Source organism: Rhamphochromis sp. 'chilingali', assembly GCF_963969265.1.
Source record: "Rhamphochromis sp. 'chilingali' genome assembly, chromosome: 2".
NCBI lineage: Eukaryota > Metazoa > Chordata > Actinopteri > Cichliformes > Cichlidae > Rhamphochromis > Rhamphochromis sp. 'chilingali'.
Window position 1 is genome coordinate 1,637,019 of NC_137930.1, and position 10,219 is coordinate 1,647,237.

The following is a 10,219-nucleotide window of genomic DNA, read 5'->3' on the forward strand; positions in this document are numbered from 1 at the left end:
CCTGAGCAGATCCAGTTTGTGTCCATGTATAATGTAAACAGAATTGGTCCTAGCACTGAACCCTGTGGAACTTCATGATATGAAAGGAAGGTTGGAGATTAGCCTATAATTAGCTGTTACTGCTAAGACAGACAATAAGGGCTTTGTAAGTTATGGTTCAATTACCAGCACCTTAAAATAAGTCTGTAGTATGTAGCACGTTAATAAGGAAGATTAATCATGTTTAAAACTGAAGCATTAATTAAGTGAAGGATGAAGTGAGTAGATGAAAACAGGCAGAGTAACAAAAATGAGGAAATAGGAAGGAAAAAAAGAATCATGCACAGTTGGAAATATTTAAGTGTGAGAAACATCAAAGAGAAGAAAAGTATGAAATATATAAACCGATTATGATGAAGGAAACAGGAAAGAACGTGAAGAAAGAAGACCAAGATTAGAAGTAAGGGGAGGAAGAATACATTCAAAGAACAAACAGGAGGAAAGTGAAAATGAGAAATCTGGAAGAGATGAGGCAAAGTCCCCGCTGAGTGCCGTCCTCGTGGGTATTCTGATGCATTAGACTTCCACAAGCCTGACGAACATCAAGGAAACAGCCGGATGAAGAGTCTTACTGAGCATCATGTGTCACCTCCTGACGGAGGAGCATCAATAATCAGTGGTGTTGTGCAGCACGCTTTGATGTGATGGTGAACAAGGACCGAATGCCTCTTCTTGTCAGGGATTATCTGCCTCACTCCTATTTGCTCTGCAGCACATGGAGCCAGCAGCACCCAGCTGCTGACAGGCACCCTGCAGTGGGGAGAAATGGATCGACGGCAGTCACCCTCCAACATCCGATTCAACTTTCTCTTTAAAACATGAAAGGATGGCTTTTGAATTCGTCACGAGTGAATTCCCTCTAACCTGAAATTACAGAAAAGTGCCACAGGTCTTTGTGGATGTTGGAGATCTTTAACATTTAAAGGAACTCCAGTTCAAAACGCCGCTTCTTCACCATCTAGTGTCAATTAAAACTCTCTAAAGTTGGCGTTTGTTATAAAGAAAACACAACACATCAGCTGCTCTTCACCATCAATCTTGACCAAACCGTGATTTTAAAAGCTCCTGTTCTGCCCGACAACAACACCAGGTTAGTCATTAATATGTTGCTGTGGGATCAGTCACAGTGAAAACACACTGACACGGTGAGCCCGTGGGCTGTAGCTACATGCGGCTATTTTTAACTCAAAGACTCGCTCGCTCCACGTGAACAGTGCTCGTGAAAAAATGGGAGAAGTTGGGCAGGATCTCACGTTTCTTCAAAAACAGCAAGAAATGAAAACTGCTGCACATTAAAGAGACAAAAGACCCAAGAGGGCTCCCTGCATCAGCACTGCACAGGTGTGCAGGTGTGTTTGCAGCGGACTGGACCAAGTGGGCTCTTATCACAGGGATTTGGAGGATAGCCAAACGCTGAGGCTCTGGGTCAGATGGCGGTTGGCACAGTGTTTGTTTGTGCTGATCGACTGCTTCCCTCCTCCTTGTTCTCCAGCCCTAACCCTAACCTTAAGCAGCACTTTAATGATGGTAGAGGTGTCTTCCAACACGATTTAAATAAAACAAACATACATGTGTAGATTCATTCCAAATGGTTCTCGTGATTCCTCATTTTTCCGATCTTGTAATATAGGGACGTGTTGGATGCCCAGAAGCGTAACATACTGACGGTTTGTCAGTGTTAGGTTTTGTATTGTTGATTGTCATTCATGCTTAGAAATATTTAACCATATATTCTTAGAGGTGTATAATCAATTGTGTAGTGGTAGGCTGTGTGATCTCTAACAGGCTAGAATGCACACCCACAGCCTAGGAGCATAAGAGAGATCCTATCATCTCTTCGTTGATATATGGTTTAGCAAACACACGTATATCTCTTTAAGTATAAGAGCCTTTTGTTTAGATAGATCTGCTAGACTCCTGGCACCAGCTTTGGGGAGTCTTCACAGGGTCACATCTTGACCCCACACACACACACACACACAGGCAAGGTACTCTTTGTGTGTATGTAGACGTTATATGTTAATGAACCTATGCAACCTCAATAAAAGAACAGTGGTACGGGAGGACGGAGAGAGCAACTGGGGTCAGGCGAAGGAGCGGCGCCTGTCCGGTTCTCTCCCGTGCACGAGAAACATGAAGTCTTTGCCTACTTGTGTCTTGCTTTGCAGTGTAATTATATTGTCTTCAACGTACCAGCGGATAGGTTCAAGCTACAAACCTATCAGTCAGTATTGTTGGTTTGGGAGTGAGAACATGTTGTTGTACGCCACTTTTCTGCTCTATTCGAGCACTAAACGCTCTTTCTGACTACTTCACCTGCTACATTACACCTTTTGACCTCACATTTACACACAGTTACACTCCAGTGTATGCACAGGAGAAACATCAGGGTTCATACGCAGCCTGGGGATCAAACCACCAACCTTTCTGATTGGTAGCCAACCCTGTTGGCCCGGTTAGCCTCAGCCATCGGCCTTCAGGGCTCTACTCTGAAGATCACTGTAGTTGTTTCCAAACATGAAAAAGTTTTCAGAAGGTGCTCACTTTCACTTTTGATAGGCGATATTGCAACGCAACAGCCAAGACAGCTGCAAGTTTTCACTGAAGCGCAGCACCAGTCCTGACCAGATTCCAGACTGGGCTGAATGGTTTTTAATCGGCGACCCCAGCTGCTGTAGTTTCTATGTCAGGATGCTAAATGAAGACTTTCAGTCCTCTGTGTCAGCCCATCTTTTGCAGAAATGAGATGAGTGCTTGAATTAGAGCTAAAGCAGCCGGAGGACTCGAGTGACACGAGATAAAGAGCCCGGCTGTCTTTCTGGGAGACGCCATGAAGCAGATTCATGACAGAGGTCTGAGGAACAACCCTGTGGGTTTCAGCTCGTGAGTGTCAAGGCCTCGGTAACAGCTGTACTTATTTAACTGGCTTTGAGTCGCACTGCTGCTTTCCCCTAACATTCGCACAAAGACGGGTTTCTCTCATCATCATATCATGAATAAAATATAATCCCTGGACTCTTTGTGCTGCTGTCGTTGATCACATCTGCGCTGAATCTTGGACACCTCAGTCGGTATGTGTGATGAGCTCGCACCTGTTTTCAGTGCAGGATGATTAAAGCCTGGCCTGAATCACCAGCAGCGCTGTTTGTAGATCCTCTGAGGTTTGTCTGACTGCACTGAATGATGATGCTCTGGACAATCACCACTTTTGTTTGTGTGCAGCTGGTTCACTTCAAGCTGTTTTATTCTTTAACTCAGTGAGAGCACTTCAGCTCCCAGGCTGACTCCAAGCGGTGCCTCTTGTAAATAAATATTTTGTGCGCTGCATGACAAAAAGCTTTAATCCAAGTTAACCTTTTTTCAGCTTTTTGTATCCGTGCAGGAGACGCCGTGTCGTCTCTGAACTAGGTCAGCCAGTTAAAGGGAAGTTTCCAGCTCCATGTATTTAATAGAGTGGCTTTGCACAGTTTGAAATAATCCTTCTTATACTGCACCTTTGTTGCAGCTTCTCAGTCTGCGCTGTGTCTGAAACGAGCCCTTTTAGCTCCTCCTCCTTTTGGTCACTTTCCTCTGGGTGTCTGTGCCCGAGATGATGATCTTAGGGATGTCCCCTCTCTGTGACATCACTGGGATCCAAGAGCAAAAAAACTGAGTGCTTAGAGCAGCCTGAGCTTTGGCTCACAGGGATCACTTGTACACACAGTGACCTCACTTTTAGTAACCTTGGTTGTGAACATCTGCTTTCAGCTCCTCGTCCACCTCCATCATTCCAGCCCTCTGCATGTCCTGTTCTCGTCCTCTCTCCTCTGCACACGTCCAAACGATCGCAGCCTCACCTTTCTATCTTCGAGTCATCCCTCCGATCTAATCACTTCTAGTCCTGTCCATCCAGCTCAGTGTTATGTTCCCATGCCTGGTCTAGTCCCATCTGTGTGTCGAGTTAGTTGAATTTTGTTTAGTGCTTTGTTCTTGTTGTCCGGATGTTCTCTCTGTTTAGTTTTTCCAGTTTTTGGCCTTTTTAGTTTTCATTTTCTGGGTTTTGATCTCCGTTAATGTTGTTTTGTATTCCTGCGCCTTGTGTCAGGCATCGAACAGCCAACAATAAAGACATTTTGTTCCAATTCCTCGGTTCCACATTTGGGTCTCCTAACCGCTACACAGCACTACATGATAGTGAAAACTTTAGTGGAATTACCTATCTTTAGCTCTGCTGCGTCAAGCTCCGCCCCTTTCTTGTCTGAGCCACCATTTCCACACCATCAAACATCAGTGACGTCGCCCACTGTGAGTCAGTGTAACTACCAGGTGAAAAGAAAAGAGAGTACGGTTCACCCGGGGCTGACCTGCTGGAGAAGTTGACACCTTGGACTCACCTGCTCACACACCTGAGCGCTATCACCTCATTATCTCCCTGTACTCACGGACCTGCTCGAGCCCACTCTTCAGTGCAGACTGTTGTCCCATCGGCGGCGTGGACCTTTCAGATGGCTGAAGATGTGCTTTCTGAGGGATTCTCCACTTGCTGGTTCGTTCCTGAGGAAGCAGAAAGGAAGGACTCTGTTCATACCTGTCTGCCTGCACCGCTGTCTTACCTCCAGGAGGATCTCTCCCTCTCCTGCTTTAGTTCTGGGCTAAAGTCTTATCAGCAGCATAATTTTCTTCTACGCAGCTCTGGCCAAGAAAGGAATCAATTTCTATTCTGTGCTCCTTCGTCTTGGTGGTATCGACGGCCTCTGAACCTTAACCAAGAAATGATGCCGTAGTAAATCCAAGCAACCTGACAGCGTACAGTCGAAGAAACAGATGTGCTCACAGATTTTATGGATCTTTCTGGGTAATTTAGGGCTGCAATGTGTTTCTTGTAAACTGTTATTACTATACATGAAGCCAAACAACATTCAATTCAGTGTTTTTCATACAGCGCCAAACGAGTCGCCTCAAGGTTCTTTATATTGTCAGGTCGACCCTACAATAATACATACGGATAAAAACCCACCAATCATATGACCCACTATGAGCAAGCACTTTGGGACAGTGGGAAGGAAAAACTGCTCGGCTGAGGTATCAAACGTTATACTGGTTAAATTTTAATCAAACATTTATCTGCAGAACAAGATATGAGCTTTTTGTCCTGATCCGCAGAGAGTGAGAAATGGAACTGTTGGGAGAAATCCTTATTGATCCATAACAGTGAGCGTTTATTACTGATCTGTACAACAAAGCCAACAAAGTGAAGCACCTGTGCCTCACCTGCTGTGCACAAACAGAGGATAACTGATATTTTGTGTCTTTTACTATTGATAACTTCGATCCACAGCAATCAATATCCTGCGTTTTCACATTTCTGTATTAACCGTGTGTTGGGGGAAAACTCTGTAAAAAACCCAGGAGAAATAAAGACACAATGAGACAAAGTTACTTTCTTTATCAAACGTGTACACGGGTGAGCTGCTAAGAACAACTCACACCATGCACAGTGGCTTGGTAATTTTTATAGGCACAGAGCACAGAGACAGTGAGAACAGGATAACAAATAATAAACAGATAAAATAAAACAACTCCATATATGGTGCTAGTCTCGTCAGCAGAGAGCTAGGGAAGATAAAACAATCTAAAACAATATGTCCCAGAAACAAGATGTGTTTGCTGGGAAAGTCTAAAAAGATAATTCTAAAAAAAAGTTGCACTGGGTTGGGAGTGGTTTTGTGGTTGTCACATTTTTGGTGAGCCAATGGCTGGAATGGGGTTGGACTAATTAGAGGCAGGTGTACTTGATTGCACTGATACACTGGTCTACATATAGCCCACACTACAAACACTGCTGTGTTGTTTTGTCTCTCTGTGCAGGCCAGGGCCTATTATATGCCACAGCCTAAAGGCAGCAGAGTTGCAGAGGCTTGAGTGACCACTGACTATATGCTTGCAGGGTGGTGGGTCTCCAAGGACAACTTCTAACCCTGTTAGAGGCAACATGTGGGGTGCAACTTGGCCGTGTGGCATAGCTGGCTCTGGCCTTGGGACTGTGTGTTTTTATACAATTCATAAGTGGGACACTGGACTGTTTTATCTTTTATCTCTTGATATATTTTTCGTCAATAAATTATCTTTTAGAATTTTATTGACTGTCATCTTTTTGCCCACGACTGAGACGGTTGGTCAGACCTAGAGTCTTTCTTTGGGTGTGTTACAGCAGCTTCTGCTCTAAAAGAAACAAAAAAGAAAAAGAAAAGAAAATGTGGAACATGCTCATCAGCTTAGCAGTGTCTACATATTTAATTCAGCTTCTCAATCCTGTAGTTTTAGCTGTTGTCTACAGGGTTTTGCTTATTGGTTGTTATTGTAGGTGTGCTCTATATCTCAGCAATGTGTCATTCTAGAATGATAGGTTTCAAGCTGGTCAAGTGCCTCTATGCACTTCATTAGTTTAGTTATTCTCTGTATTGTCTTCATCTCACATGTCATTACACTGAGTTTCAGCAAACCTTAAGCTTGATGCAGACTACTGCTTAACAATTATTCACCTCACATCATAACCGATTAAGGTGCCTCTTCATATTAATATTATGTCATTGTTAATATTATCCTCTTTGTCTTATATAACAGCAATAGCATATTATAATATTTTATCAGTGTGTACCATTATACTACTACTGAGCCAATTTGTTAGTTAGGATCATCTTATTCAGCAAACAGATAATTTAGAATTCATCCAATCTGCGGTCACATTTGTTCTCTCTGTTGCATGGCGGACCAGGCAGTTCTATTATAATATATTATTTATATTTTATTTTGTATCCATCAAGGGCTTCAGATGACCTGCAGAATCATCCTTTTCCCAGGGTGGAGACAGTTACCTTTTCACACACTGTCCTTGGCTGAACAGTGACACAGCCTTAATATACCTTATTTATGTTATTAAAATATTTTCGTGTGAATTATTTGCTTTATATTCATTTTATACATGCTGGGCATGGTCATCATGCCAACTGTGTTTCATTGATAATATCACTTTACAGGTTGTTGTCCTTGCTATTATTAATTTCAAATACTCTAAAGATCATTTCTACTGTAATTTTCCCTTTGTTCATCTTTATTTCGTACTTTTTATATTTATATCTACTCAGTGGGGTCTGTTTTCAGCCCTTTTAAACTACTTCAAACTACTTTGATCTCTAGTTTTCACTTAATAAGGGATTATTATGTTCTTCCTGATATGGGTGGTGCTGCAGATGCGGCTGCAGGAATGAGTGTTGGTTTACTAAAAGGATTGTGGGGACTGCACAGTGTCTCGTCTTCTGGTTTTACTAAACTGGCAGTTGAGTTCTATTCTTCTGACTGTTTATATTTTGTTTTCTTAAATCTCTCAGTTTACAGACACTGTTTTTGTCCGGCGTCTGGACTTTTCTTTTCTCACCACTGCTCGTCAGCAGGAGTGAGTTTTAATTTCACTTGCTTGATTACCCATCTTATTTATGTATTTACTTATTTTTGTTTAAGTAATATATACACAATACAGCTGCTATCACCTTCGCTGGTATTAGAGACGAGAGTGGTTGCTCACACGCCCTTCTACTTTCGGACTATTTCCAAAAGCGGTGTGAACTTTACGAGACGGAACTCGACCGTTCTCTCAACTCACCAGCACGTCAGTGAATAGCAGTAAAAGAAAAACACAGTAGGAGCAGCTCAGTCTCTTATTGGACCGTGAAAATTCAGCTTGCTCCGTTAATTAAAACAATACACACACACACATTCACATTCACACTTATTCGCGCGATCGGAACCCTTATCATAAGGGGAGCTGCCAGTCTTTCTGTAGACGAGCTACTTATTCCCTAGACCCTGTCTAGACCCAGCTGGGGGAGCTACCCAGAGCTCCAAACCTAACCCACAGAAATGGGGAGCTTCCAGTCGACGAGCTCCAAGCTACCAGCCGACGAGCTACTTTAAACCCACAGAGGTGGGGAGCTTCCAGTCGCGACGAGCTACTTTCGCTATTTTAAATTCCCTGAATTTAAAATACGCTTTTACGCAAGATTGTGTCAGTGTGTCTGTATCTACCTGGTCAGTGTCGCCGGGTCTGGTCCACCTCGATCGGGCCCCACCACCGTGGGTCGCTTTCTAAGAACGTTGGCCAAGACTCGAATTTAACGCCCTTGGTCTTTGACCACACACCTAGTGTGTGGGCTGTCGACAGGCGAACAACGTGGACTGGTCACGGAGATGGGACACGATGGAGGCGCTCCGGCTCCGAAGGACCAAGAAATGTTGGGGGAAAACTCTGTAAAAAACCCAGGAGAAATAAAGACACAATGAGACAAAGTTACTTTCTTTATCAAACGTGTACACGGGTGAGCTGCTAAGAACAACTCACACCATGCACAGTGGCTTGGTAATTTTTATAGGCACAGAGCACAGAGACAGTGAGAACAGGATAACAAATAATAAACAGATAAAATAAAACAACTCCATATATGGTGCTAGTCTCGTCAGCAGAGGGCTAGGGAAGATAAAACAATCTAAAACAATATGTCCCAGAAACAAGATGTGTTTGCTGGGAAAGTCTAAAAAGATAATTCTAAACTAATCTAACCATAGGCAGAGGGCAGACAAAAGGCATCTTTCTACATTTAAAAGAAGGTAAAGAAACATAGAATCATTTTTCCTGTAACACCGTGCATGAGTAAATTTGAACTTAACTGAATTTCTCAGTTGTCTTTAACCAAACACATACAAATCAAAACTAATGGAACCTAAATTCTGCCTGCAATGGACAACCGATTATTAAAACCTGCGAGTCGGATGGTTGAGGTCCAAGAGTCAGGAGCGCGGTTAGCTGTGGTTAGGAGGTCTTCAGCACGTCCGTCCAGCCAGTTCCACGATTGTCTCCTCTGAGGGAAAACAGGAAATAAAGAAAGTACGAGAGATGGTGTCAAATTCTCCAGTTCTTATGATCTTGGGCTGAAGGAAGGACAGTACTCAGTGTATAAATGCTCAATCAACAATCATTTTATTCCATACAACACTTTTGAGCATAAACCATCCGGAGAGGAGATGAGCGCAGGAGGGTGTCCGCCTGATCTCGAAGTTTCTGAGTGTTCCTCACATTCTTATAGCTTCAGCCACCCATAACATCCACATGCTTTCTCTCTCTCAGTGAGCCTGAGTTATGGCCTCGGCTTCCTGTGCAGTCTGTTCTGTTCCTTTCTAATCAGACAAATAAGGTCCTGACTCTCTGAAAACAGTGTTTCTTATACCTCAGCAGTATCATGCATCATCAAACAACATCATTCATTCACAATAAATCAGCAGTCTAATGTAATACAAATCAGTTTAATAAGTGTAATAGTTATCACCTCTTCAGGAGAATAATGCAAACTAAACTACATAATGATTTCACAATCTTTAATTAGGGGTCTAACGTGGCATAAGGTAATATAATAATCTCACAATGGACAACAGATCAGTGCAAAGGCGTTTCTCTGGTGAATGCCTCCTGATGTAAAAGAACCCACCCACCACTTTAATCACACTCTAGATCTTGTTTTAACATATGGCATAGAAACTGAACATTTAACAGTGTTTCCTGAAAACCCTCTCCTGTCTGATCATTTCCTGATAACATTTACTTTTACAATAATTGATTACACAGCGGTGGAGAGTAGACTTTATCAAAGTAGATGTCTTTCTGAAAGCGCTGTAACTAAGTTTAAGAATATAATCCACCCACTGTTATCATCTTCAATGCCCTGTACCAACACAGAGCAGAGCAGCTATCTGAACGCTGCTCCAACAGAGGTCGATCATCTTGTTAATAATTTCACCTCCTACCTACGTACGACTCTGGATACTGTAGCTCCTGTGAAAACTAAGGTCTCTAATCAGAAGTACCTGACTCCGTGGTATAATTCTCAAACACGTAGCCTAAAGCAGATGACTCGTAATCTGGAGAGGAAATGGCGTGTCACAAATTTAGAGGATCATCATTTAGCCTGGAGAAATAGTTTGCTGCTTTATAAGAAAGCCCTCCACAAAGCCAGAACATCTTACTATTCATCACTGATTGAAGAAAATAAGAACAACCCCAGGTTTCTCTTCAGCTCTGTAGCCAGGCTGACAAACAGTCAGAGCTCTGTTGAGCCAACCATCCCTTTAACGTTAACTAGTAATGACTTCATGA